Source organism: Elaeis guineensis, chromosome 7 (genome assembly GCF_000442705.2).
Source record: "Elaeis guineensis isolate ETL-2024a chromosome 7, EG11, whole genome shotgun sequence".
Classification (NCBI taxonomy): domain Eukaryota; kingdom Viridiplantae; phylum Streptophyta; class Magnoliopsida; order Arecales; family Arecaceae; genus Elaeis; species Elaeis guineensis.
In genome coordinates, this window is record NC_025999.2 from 4,883,172 (window position 1) to 4,900,740 (window position 17,569).

At 33.6% G+C, this 17,569-nt stretch overlaps 1 pseudogene; it reads left to right on the forward strand.

Annotated features, from left to right (window-relative positions):
• Positions 1 to 17,569, forward strand: part of LOC105049231 (protein CHUP1, chloroplastic-like) — an 84,308-nt pseudogene that overhangs the window by 6,719 nt on the left and 60,020 nt on the right.

The following is a 17,569-nucleotide window of genomic DNA, read 5'->3' on the forward strand; positions in this document are numbered from 1 at the left end:
GGAGCTTGAACCCAATATCTGATCTAGATGCAGAAAGAAAGACATCTTATTCAAGTTTAGATATTGAAGTTCTTGAACTACATCGTCTGAACAAGGAGCTCCAGGTTCAAATGAGAAATCTAGCATTTATGCTTTCTTCAGCTGAATCACAACTTGCAGCTCCTGCAAAAGTTACAGAGGTATTGCTTCTGTTACAATCTTCATCTTATATTTGTTATGGATGTCATTGCTTTTACTGAATTGATTTTGTTTCCATCTTTATTTATTTTCTACAGAGTGACATAGTGGCAAAGGTTCAGGCAGAGGCATCAATATTACGGCACACAAATGAAAATCTAAGCAAACAAGTTGAAGGTCTGCAAATGAGTAGGCTGACTGAGGCAGAGGAACTTGCTTACCTCCAATGGGTAAACTAATGCTTATGCCGTGAACTAAGTAACTCAGACAAAGCATCAAGGGAGATTTGTAGGTTTTGATGATGACATTAGTTATGAGAACATGGAGAGAAATGTTGATCATCAAAATTTATCCTATTGTCAGAGCACATCTGTTCCTAGTGAAATATGCAGCTTGAAGAATGATGGTCTTGTGAAAAAACTAACGAACTGACCCCAAAGTGATGGAGATTGCCGAAATTTAGAATGTCAAGGTATCCTAGATAAAGACTGGATGGAAGCCCAAGAAGGTAGAAGCCCTCTGAGAAGACATTCTATCAGTGGGACCAAGGGGATGTGTAGAAGAGCTGATCATTAACAAGAGGCGGCAATCTGATGGTTTTATTTGTCCTAAAGAATTGGATAATGAAGAAGCAGCGGATGGACATAACTGTGTGGTGAGGGACAACCACCAGCTAATTGTTCAGAAATATAATTTAGGTGGTATTCAAAGTCCAAGATTATGTATAAGCAAACCACAGCCATCCAAAGTTGCAGCTTTGGATGTTGAGAAGAGGGCACTGTGAATTCCTAATCCTCCTTCGAGGCCTTCTACTTCTGTTGCAGATGTTGATAAGACAAATGGGTCAGTTCCAATTCCACTACCTCCACCACTGCCCCCACCTCCTCCCCCAAGTTCTCGAAGAGAGGCACAGGGGTGATGCAGAGAGCACCTCAGGTGGCTGAGTTATACCATTCACTTATGAAGAGAGACTCACAAAATATTCTATTAGTGGTGGAATTTGTGATGTTGCCAATGTTGCAGATGTTCGTTGCAGCATGATTGGTGAAATCAAGAACCGTTCTTCTCATTTGCTAGCTCTAAGAGACTCTATTTAAGTGTTCTATTTCCTGATCTAACCATTTAGTTACATATTGAGTTTCCAAGTGTTGTATTTAGATAAAGGCAGATGTTGAGACTCAAGGTGAATTTGTGAAGTCTCTAATAAAGGAGGTGACTGATGCTGCCTATCGTGACATTGAGGATATAGTTGCATTTGTAAAGTGGCTCGACGATGAACTTGGCTTTCTTGTAAACACACTTAAGAAAGTTTATTTTCTAATTTGGCAGTTCAACAATCTTCTTAAGAACCTGGTATGCTTTTATTTTCATGAAGATGGATGAGAGTGCAGTGTTAAAGCACTTTGATGGGCCAGAGAAGAAAGCTGACGCTCTATGGGAAGCAGCATTCAGATGCCGTGATATGAAGAAATTGGAATCTGAAGTTTAAAATTATGATGATGATCCTCATCTTCCTTATGATGCAGCATTGAAGAAAATGGTCATGTTATTTGAAACGTAAGGCCTTCAATTATCAGTCTTCATATTTTAGTTTGACCATTCTATATATAATTCAGGGATGAATTGTTCTATCTCATGCAGGTTTATATCGTTTACGTGGGTCACCTGCCTTCCTAGGGATACCTAACCGAGTCCCACCATCTTAATTTGCTAGATTAAGTGCTTGACGGCAGGTTCTCTCTCTCTCTCTCTCTCTCTCTCTCTCTCTCTCTGTCTCTCTGTCTAAATTCTTTGTTCTTGGTTGTACATGGTTAGGTTACAAGACCTAATGAGGATTAGCTTTAGAGTCGATCAACTGTATGTCCGTGCATGCTATACCCATGAAGCCTAGAAGGCAAACCATCAATCTGACCATTACCATTTTTTGCTTGGACTATGATTATTTGGACCTAGTAGTGCAGTTCAGCCAGAGAAAACTTGGTTTATAGCTATAGAAGAAGCTTTAATGGACTCACAGCTAAGCTCACCAAGCAAGGGAAAGAAAAACTAGCTGGTATGTTCTTCTAAATCATCCTCAAATAAAAGTTGATGCTATTCTTTTTCTAAATAAGATAGAATAGCAATGGCTTTGGGAGACTTTAGTACTTTACGCTTTCACAAAGATTGTAGGTGGTCATTTTGCTATGTTTTCTCTTTCCATTTTCTAATTATATTGTTTTTATCCTTTTGTTTTATTTTGGTGATAAAATTTAAAGGTATGGAAGGCATAGTATTAGTTTTCCCAAGCAAGATCCTCAAACCCCACACCACAAGATCATGGGATTTCCTATGCTTCCCTGAGATCGTGAGGTCCAGCATTTGAGAGTGATTTTTATTTTCGGAATGTTAGATATAGGGATCTGGACAGAATCTAAATCTTTTAGTGATGAAGGTTTTGGACCACGACCAAGTAAATGGAAGGGAGCTTGCATATGTTTAAAATGCAACAAGTATGCATTACTTCTCATTTCCCTCATTCTTTTTCCCCCCATGTCCTTTATAGACCATATATAGCTTTCTCGTTCATTAGTCGCACTACTCACTAAGCTCATATGGTTATTGTGTTACGTTAATAAAATTATCGGAGCATGCTACTACCATGGCTTGAGTGACTCCTCGAAAAGTGAAGACTCTGCACGTGATTTTGATGACCATGGCACCTACACTGCATCCACTACAGTTGGCCACAGTGTACAAAATACAAGCCTATATGGCCATACTGGAGGGACCGTTGGAGGTGCAGAGGCTTGCTGTGTACAAAATATGTTGGGTGGAATACGGAGAACATGACATCTTAGCAGCATTCGATGATGCTATCGTTGATGGGGTTGATATTATACCCATTTCAGTTTGGAGATATTCTTCAGAAGACTGCTTCACTGGCACAATAGCCATTGGGGCCTACCATGCAATGAGGAAAGGGATCCTAGTATCAGCCTCCGGAGGTAACGATGGGCCAGGCCGTGGGACAGTTTCTAACGTTGCACCATGGATGTTGGTTTCAGTGGCTAGCAACACCGATAGACACATCATAGATGAATTGGTAATAGGAAATTGAAGGACCATTGTGGTAAGTCATCTTCTTAGGATGAGTTGGATTTCCTGATCCATAGATGTCTCAATCTTAAGATTTTAAGTACATTGAATTAGGATATTTTATTTATGCTCAAATTTACTTTTACATTGATTTGGTGGTTTCCTACATAGGATCCCCCAGGAATTCATATTTTGTTATTATCTTCATCAATTTTTTTGTTCCATTAGGAAAATAGTAATGTTGTTTAATTACAAAGTAGTTAATTTGAAAGATTTTTAGGCTACAGGCTCTAATGCTGTATTTCCAAGAAGTATGAAGAGGATTATTATATTGTTGGCACGTCAAGATTCATTTTGCAATGGCTTGAGGTAGTTTGCTGCAGCAGATCATCTAGCCAGATACAACTGATTGGGTTAGTAAAGTTTGACTAAGGACTTGCTATGTTTAGTAAAGTTTGACTAGGAAATATGATGCATCATAAAGGCATCATTAGACTGAAAAAGATTTGATGGGTCGATTTTGGATTTGGATCCATCATATTAGTATTTTTTTGGTACAAATCAACTAATATCAGTACGACATTAGCATGATACTAGAAATGATTGCAAATCAAGATTATACATTCTAATATCCTAATTTAAGTGTGGAATGGATCTGACACCAGATTTCTATCATTAAATACTCCAAAGTGCCAAAAGAATAGATCTTTGACTCAAATAAGTCTTTTCTGTTGTGCTAATCATAGTTTAGATAAAGAAACCTATAAATGATGATTAAGAAGGGTCTTTAGGAGCTCTGGATACTCACATGGCCACATATTCTTTATAATTTTACACATCAATCAAGAAAGTCGAGCTCTATCTTCTTAATTCTATGGTGCAGTTATAAACTATTCAGGATCTCGAGCTATCTGGCTACGATTTAAGAAAAAAAATTTGGTACATACTTCAAGTTCTCTTAGATCAAATTTGCAATGGCTAAACATTGAATAGGAGGATAAGGCCTGAGGCTTTCAAATCAACCCATCGATATCATTGAGAATCTCCAACCATTCATTTATGCCTTGGTTGGGAGTTTGGCAAAGAAAGGAAAAGAAAAAAAATATTAGTAAGGAGAGAAAAAAAAAGAAAAGAAAGTAAGTATATCTTTTTCCTATTGATTGGGAGTTTAAAAAAAGAAAAAAAAATAATTTCTTAGAAAAGATCTTATTTTTTAATTTTTTCCATCTTTCTTTTTGTTTTCGTTGATTTTTTCAATCCACAGGAGTCTCAATCGGAGGCTTAGGTGAGATGCTTGAAATAAGCCCTAGGATTGAAATGTAATATTAATTTTGTTCTTTATCATTAAAGGGATAAGATGGAAATTATAAAAGATTTGCTAACTCTCAATTTCTCTCTCCAATTTTGCTTGATTTGGAGGAGAAATAGATTATGGATTTGAAGGGATTTGTATTCTCTCTATTTCTCTCCTTTTCTTTCCATTTCTTGTATAAAAAAACTCTCAACCAGGGGAAAGCAGTAACTTTCTCTCCCATTCTTTTCTTTTCTCTCCTATTCTTCTCTCCCAACCAAGGCGTTAATCCTTTTTTTTTTCTAACATTCACTTTCACTTTATTTTATCATTGCTTTCACTTATTTGTTCAATAAATTTTTGTGATCTCATGGTAGATCAACTACAGTAGAGTTTCAAGATACATATTTTGTTTTGTAGTTCATTGGCAGTTGCAGCTCCCTTGATTAGGAAATAAGTTGATTATTCAACTAAACAAAGTGATCTTTATTTATTTGATTAGAAAAGAAAAGATTTCTTTTTTTATTTTACTTAACCCAAATTTGTAATGACAAAAGCATCTGATGTAATTTAGAATATTTATCTTTTGATATCCTTGTCTGCTTCTAAGCATTAAAGAATTGATAATTTTTGTCCTAACCAGCATTCTACCTTTTTGGGGGGGGGAGGTGGGTTGGGGGAGAGGAACTTACATCAGATAGAGAAACTTTTCCCACACCTTCCAAAACTAAAAGGTGGAAAAAGATAACAAATTAAACTTTTGATTTGTATTCTTCAGCTAATTGATTTTGAATAAGTTAGATATTTTTTATTTAAATTGTAAATACTAGGATACTTAATTAGGTTGTTTTTTATGTTATATTCTTTTCAGGATTAGAGTCTTTGTGTCTACTTTAGCAATATATTAAGTGACAGAAATTCTTAAAGATGCTAACGATAAATTTTATGGAGATTTCAATGGCTTTTCATACATGATTCCATAGGAATCCAACTTTTGTTATTTTTAGAAAAGTTATTGGTTATTTTTTATTTGAGAAAAGATAAAAGTATTTTAATGTAGAAAGAGATAATCTAGAGAGATAGCTAAGCTATAAATAATACTAAAAGTCTAAAATATTTATCATTAGTAGAATACTCTATGATAGTCAAGTTTTGTGGTTATTTCTATACTCCATTTTCTTTCTCTTTAGCTCAATGATTCATTTCTAATCATGAATACAAATGTATTATCATTTTAAGATCATCAAGTTCCATCTATAGCTTATAGAAGATAATTGAACATGAAGAACTACTACAAATCGATTTTACAACTTGATAAAAAAAGTAGATAGATATTAAAAAGAACAATTTATGAATTATAATTTAGATTTTCGAAAAAAAAGAATGTAGTGAAAAATGGTAAAAGTTAAAATACAGTCATGTTTAATGTAAAATTTTAGCTGAGGTCAAGTGAGATAGATAGTTTTCTATGGAACTACTAGTCTTAGTCAATACATGTTTCAATTTTTTTCCTTCCAAAGAGTTTCCGCAGTTTGTTTTTTGTTCTTATACAATATAAGGTAGTTATCAATCATATTTTGTACCTAAAAATAAAATTTTAAAACATAAAAGACATTTCCATAAAAGGTGAGATAATTATTTGTTATGTGGATATTAGTGTTCATGTCATAAATTTTCTGTAGAAATTTCACAACATTTAAATTATATGCAAATGCTAAATTGAGAGAATTTATTATCATTTAAACAATAAACTTTACAAAAGCAAATTAACCTAGAGAATATTTTTTTATGTTTCAAGAAATTTAATATTTGGAAGATAAAAGTGAAACACCAATAATAAATAAAGAATGAATTTGGCACTAGTTTTAAAGTTGATTTTGTTATCCATGATTTTACTTTTTTATTGGGAGGGGCAAGATAGATGTTGTAAATAAAGCCACTACACACCATGTAATGAAGAAAGGGATAGTAATCATTACAAATTGTTAACAACTAAAGTTATGAGCTTACCTTTGTGCTTCTAGAATTTGGATTAGTCTATCAGGATTCAAGTTAACTTAATGCTGGTCTTGAAGAAAAAAGAGATTGAGAGAAAAGAGACAAAAGATTTAATGATGCAACATGGATCTTTTGTTGTTTAGAAGTTCGATTAGCATATATTGTGAGCCATTGAGGATAGGAGGGGGCCAAGTACTCCTTTCAGAGGCTGATTAGATAAAGTTCTTCGATCCTCTAATTAAGCTATGTTTTATTAGCTGTGTAAGTCAGAATAGACATCAAATACTACAAGCAATGTATCAAACAGAATTACATAATTATAAGGATGTCATTTAACATGTCCTCAAGTTGAAGCATATGTACAATATAACAGCTAGTAAGAAAACAAACTCCAACTTCTATGTCTTTCCTTTCACATTTATAAACCTGCTTATAGTTTGATCTCTGAAACTAGTATATCCGGACCTAAGCAATAAAATTTTTATGATTTCCAACTTGCAATTAATAAGGTATAGTTAGCTTTGATATGCACTATTTTCTCTTAACATATTCAATCTTGACTATAAAAGAGCTTTTTACTTATCATAGTATGGATCATTTTATAGAAAAAAAGATCACTTCTGTTTTTCAACCGCATAAGTTGAATATATATATGCAAAAGGTGAGCTTCCACATAAGACCATGAACCATATTTTACTTTCTCTGTTCACATCATGAGCACATTGCTATCAATGAATGTGTAGATGTCTGTTATGGATCTTTAAGCATTCCACTATTGAATTTATTTATTTTTAATTTTCTCAATATTACTCTCAAGATAATCATTAACGATCATTCTTTTGTACAAGATGTCTATGCCAATAAGACAATATCTAAAATAAGAACTAAAATATTTAAATATGATTTTTTAGGAGTATGCAAGAAATGGACTAGTAGAGAAATATTAAGTAATGTAGCAGTTACATAAATCAACTTATTCACTATTCTTCTGAATCCCTATGGGGTTCATTTTACTCATATTTATATTTTCTCCTTGCCCCTAGCTCTAAATTTTTTTAGTTTAGATTAAGAGAATGCCAAAAATTAGGACTAAAGTCTAATAACACCTCATCTCAGTTCAAATGAGGGAAGTGATCATTCGTCATTATGGTTTTACAGACCCACTCTAAATCAATAGATATCGATCAACTGAATAAATGACCCCTACCAATTACCGAGTCATCTACCATATCATTAAATTTCTCAGTTACATATTCTGGGATCACCTTCTTTTCTGTAATAGAAAGGATCAAAACTGCCTAATAACTATGAAATAACATCAAAATTCATTACTTAGAAACTCTTGAAATTACTATATCAAGTTTTCAAAAACTTGGTATCATCAGATTTATACACCAAGATGGAAATCATTATAGTTATTTAGTAGAAGGAAAGCAGTTCTTGCAAGAATTCACCAAAAAAGAAAGGGAAAAACTAAGAAAAATAGAGAAAATAGGTACAAGGTTATCAAATTAAGTGCAAAGATTTTCTTACATGATCTACCAGTCGTTCAGTCTCACTTCTCTCTCGTGTCTCCATCATTTTTCTTATCTCACTTATTTGTCCCGCTTTCTTTTCTCTTTTCTTCTACCCATTTTTTTGTCATCGTTACATTATTGGACAAGAACTCACAAGATTAAAAAAAGAAAAAAGAAAGAATCCACAATGCATCAACTAATCGAATCCAGAGTCTTAAAAAATCAATCGAATACTACTCTTTTAGCCATTCCATCCAAAAATACATGCCAAAATATGATTTAAACTTTGAGAAAAAAATAAAAATAATTGATTGGTTAATCACATTAAGGGTAAAGAAATTAGAAAATTATATAATTCCCAAAACAGAATGTCAAACGAAATAATAAATATAATTAATTAAATATATATTATTGGCTTTTCTTGCATAGATTGGTAATTATTTTTCTTTACTTCTTTTCCTTTTCTTTTCATTCTCTTTTTCGGAGATCTATAGGGTAGGAGGGCACCAAAGAGAGATCAATGGGGTTTCTTAGGTTTCGGTTGGGATTTTATGCGAGTTGTGGTGGTGTGAGTTGGTTCCTTGAGGTTTTGAGAGCTTAATCTTGGTAGAAGTATGATATTCTATGGGGTTTGGGGATTTTTCATTGATGGGATTCCTATTAGGCTATAAAGTTTTTAATTCAGTTCTTCTTACCTTGCTAAGGAAAAAAATAGCTGCTTGTTTTGTTTTAAAATATAGCTAAGTGGAACTATCAAACACTTTTTTTATTTACTAACTTTATTTTTAACTTTTTTTTGGGGTCGAAACATATTTTTAGGAAGTGGGGTGGTTTTCTGAAAAATACCTATTTGGGAGTTTTTTGAAAAACCATATGTTGCCTTTTCTTTTTTCCATTTTCTCCTCCTCTTCATCGTATTATCTTTACCATGTTCTAGAGTCTGCTTCCTTCAATCTCTCCTTTTTCTTTGCCGAAATTGAGCTGATCCCTTTCTGCTCTCTCTTTCCAACCACTCCTCTCTCCTCCCTCTTCCCAACCTCTCCTCTCACTCATCAGACCGATCCCACTCTCCCACTTCCCAACCTCTCCTCTTTCCCCACCAAATCTAGAACGATCCCCTTCCCCCTTTTCCAACCTTTCCTCTCTCTCCACGAAAACCTTCTCTTCACCGACCCTCTTCAACCTAGATCCAAAGACAAAACTTTCAATGGGCTTCTCCACCTTCTAACCCTCTTCTCCACCTCTTTCATCCCTTTAGGGTTCTTTGTGCAATTTTTTCTTCAATCGCTATTTTCCAACATGCCATCACCATGTCATGTTTCTTGGGTCCATGGATGTGCTAGATCTTTGAAGAGGAACATCCTAACACACCAGTGACTCCATTGGACCACGACCACCACCTTCTACATCCGTCGGCTCTTTCATGTAAATCTCTTTCTTATTTTCTTTACGCTTCGACACTTCAATGTTATCGGAGCATGATGACCTCACTTCCCTAATTGAACCATCATAGGACCTTCTCTTCCCCGACGGTCATCTATTTCTTCCCCCTTTCTTTCCCTTAAACCCTTGCTACCACTTGTACCAAAAAATAATCCTAGCTACTAGGTTCTCCATGGTTGGGCTGCTGGTCCAACCCAAAGACCACCATCCTTGGGCCAAATGCTGGTCCATACTTGCCTAGATGATCCAGTTATCCTGATTTCGGCCTTGAGTCTCAATTCAAGCTTGGCCTAAGATTCGACCTAAGCCCCAGCCTAAGCATTGGCCAGAGCTTCGACCCAAGCCTTAGCCATAAGCTTGGGTCTCATCCCTAAACTTCAATTTTTTACACTTCAACTTTGGATTGAGGCCCGGTCCACCTTGCCTCGATCCATTGGGGCCTATCTCAACCTTGGACCTTAATCCAAACTCGATCCAAAATTCGGCCCAACTACCAGCCCAAGAGTCGGCCCAAGCCCCAATCCAAGAGTTGGCCAAAGCAGAAAGCCATGAGCTTGGGCCTCAACCTTAAATTATATTTTTTTAGACCCAAACTATGGACCAAGGCCCAGTCCGTACTAATCTAGTTATAGCCCATTTTACCATCCTTTTTTTCCTTCCCATGCTCGCATCTAGGCCGACCCCAAGCCTCAGATCAGGCTCATTTTACCCTATCTTTAAAAATAGAAGATTTGGGTCAAGGTCTGATCCATATTTTCTTTCCCCAATCCAGACAGATCCATCTATCTCTGGCCATTTTTTTTAGACACCATAAGTTGTGATTCCATTTATTTTTTTTTCAATCTTTTTTTTTCTCTTTTTGCTCTTCCCCTAACATATTGCACTCTCTGCCCTACATCTTGCTGCCATCTAATCGGTAGCAACACCCCAACCATACAATCCACACCTTGTTCCCTCTCTCGACCTCTTCTTCTATCCTTTTTCAAATGATGCAACATTGGTTGATGATGATTGCCATCCATCAGCAACTACATGCCAATGTTCTGATGAATAAAAAAAGTATAATAAGGAATGGAAACCTACTGGCAATGCGTAAGCAAATCCCTTGCTGCTTAGATGATGTGGAATGGGAAAGGAAAGGCTGTAGGTCCCTATAGTAATCTCTTGTTAGTTCCTCTAGGTGCTATTTGGTACTTGTTTGGCGTTGCAAAATCCTATCTAGTAATGAAGGATCTAGTGATAGTGTCACTGCATTGTGCAGTGATGCTATCACCATGCATACCCTAGGTGATAGTATATCTTTGGATATTGATGATGTGCTGAAGTTATTTTTGGGACAAAAATGTCCTTAGTAAACTAGAGAAAGAAGTAAAACCCTCCTTGTTTCTTTCTTTTCTTTGACCTTTCATCTTCAATAGTGCCCCCTATTAAAGATGCTTATTTTATCTTAATTGACAGATATAGTAAATTAGCATAGATGCCTTTTATTTATCTACTAGATGCATATTTTATTTTTATTGACAAGTTTAATTAAATGGCATGGATGCCTTTTATTTATTTATTGGATGCATATTTTATTTCTATAGACAGGTATAATTCATTGGCATAGATAGGCCATGCTAAACCCTTCATCCTTTTCTTTTTCTCATTTTGTTTTGATAGGCTAAATCATTCCACACGGACAGCCTTGATATTGATGGTCAAAATTGGCTAAGCCTAGCCAAGTTTGATTATATATAATGTTATCGTAATATCATTTTAGTAGCCTAATCAAAATAGATATCTATAATAATAATAATAAATACTATTACTACTACTACTACTACTATTTCATATGTTTGTGAGGAGTTGTGAATGAAGAATGTTTAATGAAGTTGTAGAGTAATTATTACATACTAATGTGTAAAGCTATTTATAGTATTTTATACATTATCACTATCACTACTTAATGATATACCAAATGTAGTGAAGTTTTTTTCTCAGTGATATTCTAGTGATATGCTAAACACAATGATCACATATCATCCCAATATTTGCACATCATCTCAGTGCTCACATCACCCGATGATTACATCACTCCTATGATCACATCGCTAGTGATATACCAAATGGCACCTTGATGGGTACCTCAATAGGCAAGGGATAAAAATAAGCAACTATTTTAGCCATCCATCTAAGAACACATACGAAAATATGATTTAAAATTTGAAAAGAAAAATAAAAAGAATTGATTGGTCAATCATATTAAGGATAACGAAATCAAAAAATTATACAATTCTCGAAAAAAAGAATGTCAAATGAAATATTCACCAAGATAAATTTTTTTTAAAGCCATCCCACTAATGATATTCAGAAAATCGATCTATAATAAAAAAAGCCCAATAATTTTACTCAGTAAAGCAACAAGAACAAAAAAAGATGGTAGAATGTCCAAAGGAAAACTTAAAAGAAACTTATGCCCCAATGTGTATATTTTTTTGAAACCATTATATTTAACAAAAGCTACAGATCAAAAATCTTTCAAATAATATCTCATAAGTATTGGAATAAAAGATTTGAGGTATAAAGAGTTATAGACTAGAGAACAGATTGACAAAGATTCAAAAAAGATATTGATTGAGAAAGAGGAATGATAAACACACCTAAAATTTAGAAAAAAGAATTACGAATAGATTTCAGTGAAAGAAAATATGTTATACGTGTATGTTGGCAGGCAGTGAGGAGAGACCTTCATGAGCTCGAAAAGTCTCTGATGGCACCATTATTCCTCTTATGAAATCTTGAGTCTTCTGGTTATATATAAAGATTTAAGGGAGAGGAATGGAGAAGAACGAAGAGAGGGGAGAACTCCCTATGGAGAATGAAGTACGGAGGAAGGAGTGCAAACCCCAGCAAGAGATTCATTATGGAGTTGGATAACTAATTTTAGTTAGGCTTATCTTTATTAGAATCTGGAGATTTATATAATTTACTGCATAACAGATCTCTATGGTGAAGTTAAATGGTCTCATATCTAGGCCATTTTAAACAATATAACAATCTTTTGTACGTTACTCCATTTTTTGGTTTTCAAGTTAAATTTTTTATTTTTTTTCAACATGCTTGTTTGATCATGTTAGAGCTGATCGAAGGTTGGCCTTGGGCCTTATCTACATTCATTTTTAGTTGGGCTACAGGTCAGGCTACATTAAATTTTTGACACTTTCTACGCCTAAGCCCTTGCCGATAATCAGCTCTAGTTCATATAAACATAAAAAAAATCAAAATGAATATATTCTTAATTTAAGCTAACTATGAAAAGAAATCTAGGATTATAGATAATCTATCTAATACATTCAAGGAGAGCCAATGGCTCTCCCAGCATGCCATCTATCGGAAGCTGGGCCCGCCATGTGTCGATGAGGCCCAAGGTCCAACCTACGATCAGATCTAGCATGACCTAACATGCATGTCAAAAAAAAAAAAGTTTCACTTGAAAACCAAGAAAATGTTGAGTAACATACAAAAGACTATTATATTGTTTAAAATGGTTTAGATACGAGATCATTTAACTTAATCGTAGAGATCCATTATATAATAAACTACATAAATCTCGGATTCTAATAAAGATAAGCCTAACTAAAATTAGTTATCCAACTCTAAAACAGATCTCCTACTCTCCATTCTCCTCCCCAGAGTTCCATCTCTCTTTGTTCTTCTCCATTCCTTTGTCTCTTAAACCTTTAGATGTAGCAGAAGACTTAAGATTTCATCGGAGGAATAATGGCACCATCAAAAACTTCTCAAGCTCATGAAGGTTCCTCCTACTGTCCCCTATCATACACGCATAACGTGTTTTTTTACTAGAATCTATTTGTACTTTTTTTTTTGAATTTTGGTGTGTTTATCATTCCTCTTTCTAGATTAATTTCTTTTGAATCTTTGTTAATCTATTCTCGAGTCTATAATTCTTTATAGCTCGAATCTTTCACCAGACTACTAATGAGATATTATTTGAAAGGTTTTTGATGTTTAGCTTTTGTTAAATGTAATGGTTTCAGAGAAATATACTCATTGGGGCATGAGTTTTTTTAAGTTTTCTTTTTGATGTTCTACCATCTTTTTTGGTTCTTGTTTCTTTACTAAGTAAGATTATTGGGCTTTTCTTTTTGATTATAGATTGGATTTTTTGAATATCATTAATGGGATGGCTTTAAAAAATATTATCATGGTGAATGTTTCGTTTGACATTCTTTTTTTGGATATTATATAATTTTTTGATTTTTTTACCCTTAATGTGATTAACCAATCAATTATTTTTGTTTTCCTTCTCAACTTTTAAATCATATTTTGGTATGTGTTCTTGGATAGAATGGCTGAAATATTCAGATTCAATTGATTTTTAAAGGCTCTAGATTCGATTAGTTGATGCATCATGGATTCTTTCTTTTTTATTTTTTAATCTTGTGACTTCTTGTTTAATTATGTAGTGATTGCAAAAAATTGAATAAAAGAAAAGAGAAAAGAGAGGCGGGACAAGCAAGTGAGGTAAGAAAAATGATAGAGACATGTGAGAGAAGTGAGATCGAATGACTGATAGACAGTGTAAGAAAATCTTTGCACTCAACTTGATAATTTTTTTGCCTATTTTCTCTATTTTTTATTTTTATTTTTTTTAATGAATTCTTGTAAGAATTGCTTCCTTTCTACTGAGTAGCTATAATGATTTCAATCTTGGTGTATAAATCTAATGATACTAAGTTGTTGGAAACTTGGTATCGTAATTTTAGAAGTTTCTGAGTAATGGATTTTGCAGTTATTTCTTAGTTATTAGACAGTTTTGATCCTCTCTGTTACAGAAAAGAAGGTGATTCAGAATATGCAATTGAGGAATTTAGTGATATGGTAGATGACTTGGTAATTGGTGGGGTCGTTTGTTTAGTGGATTGATATCTTTTGATTTAGGGTAGGTATGTAAAAGTAAAACCATAATGTTTAAAGACCACTTCCCTTGTTTGAACTGGGTGAAGTGTTGTTAGAATTTAGTCCTGATTGTTGACATTCTCTCAATCCAAACTAAAGAAATTTAGATGTAGGAGCAAGGAGAAAATATAAATGTGAGTAAAATAAAACCTATAGGGATTCAAAAGAATAGTGAATAAGTTGTTTTATGTAACTATTAGCTTCTTGATATTCTTTACTAGTTGTCTGTTTCTTGTGTACTCCTAAAAAAGCATATTTTAATGTTTTAGTTCTTAGCTTAGGTATTTTATCTTGTTGGCATGGACAACTTGTACAAGAGAATAATCGTTAATGATTTTCTTGAGAGTAACATTGAGAAATTAAAAGATAAATAAATTCAATGGTGGAATGCTATATAGTTGACTGAAGATCAATAATGGGCATCTGCACATTCGTTAATAGCAATGTGTTCATGCTATGAACAGAGAAAGTTGAATGTGGTTCATGATTTTGTGTCAAAGCTTACTTTCTGCATATATATGTTTAACTTATGCAATTGAAAAATAGAAGTGGTCTTTTTTTCGTAGAATGTTCTATAGTATGATAAGCAAACAGCTCTAATATAGTCAAGATTGAATATGTTATGAGAAAATAGTGAATATTAAAACTAACTATATTAATTGCAAGTTGGAAATCATGAAAATTTTATTGATTAGATCTGTATATATTAGTTTCAGAGATCAAACTATAGGCAGGTTTACAAATGTGAAAGGATATGGAAGTTGGAGTTTGTTTTCTTACTAGTTGTACATACTTCAGCTTAAGGACACGTTAAATATCATCCTTATAATTATGTAGTTCTGTTTAATATATTGCTTGCAGTGTTTTATTGTCTATTTTGACTTACACGGCTGATAAAGCTTAGCTTAATGAGCAGGATCCAACAACTTTATCTAATCAGCCTTTAAAAAGAGTACTTGGCCTCCTTCTATCCTCTATGGCTCACCATGTATTCTAATCGAACTTCTAAAGACAGATGATCAGTGTTGCATCATTAAATCTTCCGTCTCTGTTCTCTCAATCTCACTTTTCTTCAACTCTACTATTAAGTAAACTTGAATTTTGAAAGACCAATCAAGATTCTAGAAGCATAAAGGTAAGCTTATGATCTTAGTTGTTAACTTTCTATTATGATTACCATCCCTTTCTTCATTGCGTGGTGTGTCGTGACTTTATTTACAACATCATCTTACCCCTCCCAATGAAAAGGTAAAATCATGGATACCAAAATCAATTTTAAGATGTGTGACAAATTCATTCTTTATTTGTTATTAGTGTTTCACTTTTATCTTCCAAAAATTAAATTTTTTGGAACATAAAATGTTAGTCTCTAGGTTAGTTTGCTTTTGCAAAGTTCATTGTTTAAATGATAATAAGTTCTCTCTCAGTTCAGTATTTGCATATAATTTAAATGTTGTAAAATTTTTAGAAAAAATTATATGACCGAATACTAATATCCAAATAACAAATGATTATCTCACCCTTCATGAAAATGTGTTTCATGCAAGGTTTAAGGAATCGGTATCGAGACTCATATCGATTTTTGATTATACGTACCGTACCATACCATATCATATGGTACTGTACCATACTGATGATAAAAAATCAAAAAAAATCCTAGTTAGCAGCAAAAAAAAAGAAGAGAAAATTGGGCCGAACTGGATCGAACCGGCTCTGAACCATATCGAACCGACCCAAATCGTCCAGTTTCGGGTGGTTCAGCCTTGAACCATACCTAACCGACCGGTACGATGCGGTTCAGGGTGTATTCAGAAAATCGATTTGAACCGAACCGATTTCCTACCAATACGGTACGGTACGGGGACCAGTTCAGGCCGGTATGGAATATCATGATTTTATGTTTTATAATTTTGTTTCAAATATAGAATATGATTTAAACTACCTTATATTGTATAAGAACAAGAAAAAAATTATGGAAACTCTCTAGAAGGAATAAAAAGTAAAATGTGTATTCATTAAGACTAGTACTTTCATGGAAAACCATCTATCTCACTTGACTGAGCTTAAATTTTATATTAAACATGGTTGTATTTTAACTTTTATCATTTTTCCCTACATTCTTTTTACTAAAAATCTAAATTATGATTCATAAATTGTTCTTTTTAATATCTATCTATTTTTTTCATTAAGTTGTAAAGTCGATTTGTAGTATTCTTTAGGTTCAGTTGTCTTCTGTAAGCTGTAGATGGAACCTGATGACCTTAAAATGATGATGCATTTGTATTCATGATCAGGAATGAATCATTAAGCTCAAAGAGAGAAAATAGAGGAAAAAAATGGAGTATAGAAATAACCACAAAACTTGACTATCATATAGTATTTTGCTAATGGTAAGTATTTGGATGTTATTTATAGCTTAGCTACTCTTTTGATTATCTCTCTCTATGTTAAGATACTTTTAGCTTTTTCCAAATAAAAAATAACCAATAACTCTTTTGAAAATAACAAAAGTTGGATTCCTATGGAATCATGTACAGAAAGTCATTGAAATCACCATAAAATTCATTGTTAGGATCTTTAAGAATTTTTATCGCTTAACATATTGCTAAAGTAGACTCAAAGACTTTAATCCTGCATAAAATATGACATAAAAACCAACCTAGTTAAGTACCTTATTTACAATTTAAATAAAAAATATCTAACTTATTCAAAATCAATTAGCTGAAGAATGCAAATCAAAAGTTCTATTTACTATCTTTTTCCACCTTCTAGTTTTGGAGGGTGTGGGGAAAGCTTTTCTATCTCATGTAAGTCCCCCCCATCCACCCCCCAAAAATAGTAAACTGCTGGTTAGGACAGAAATTATCAACTCTTTAATGCTTAGGGGCAGGCAAGGATATCAAAAGATAAATATTCGAAATTGCATTGGATGCTTTTGTCACTATAGATTTGGGTTAAGTAAAATAAAGGAAGAAATCTTTTCTTTTTCAATCAAATAAGTAAAGATCACTTAGTCTATTTAGTTGAATAATCAACTTGCTTCCTGGTTATGGGAGCTACAAAAGCCAATGAACTATCAAGCAAAATATGTATCTTGAAACTCTAC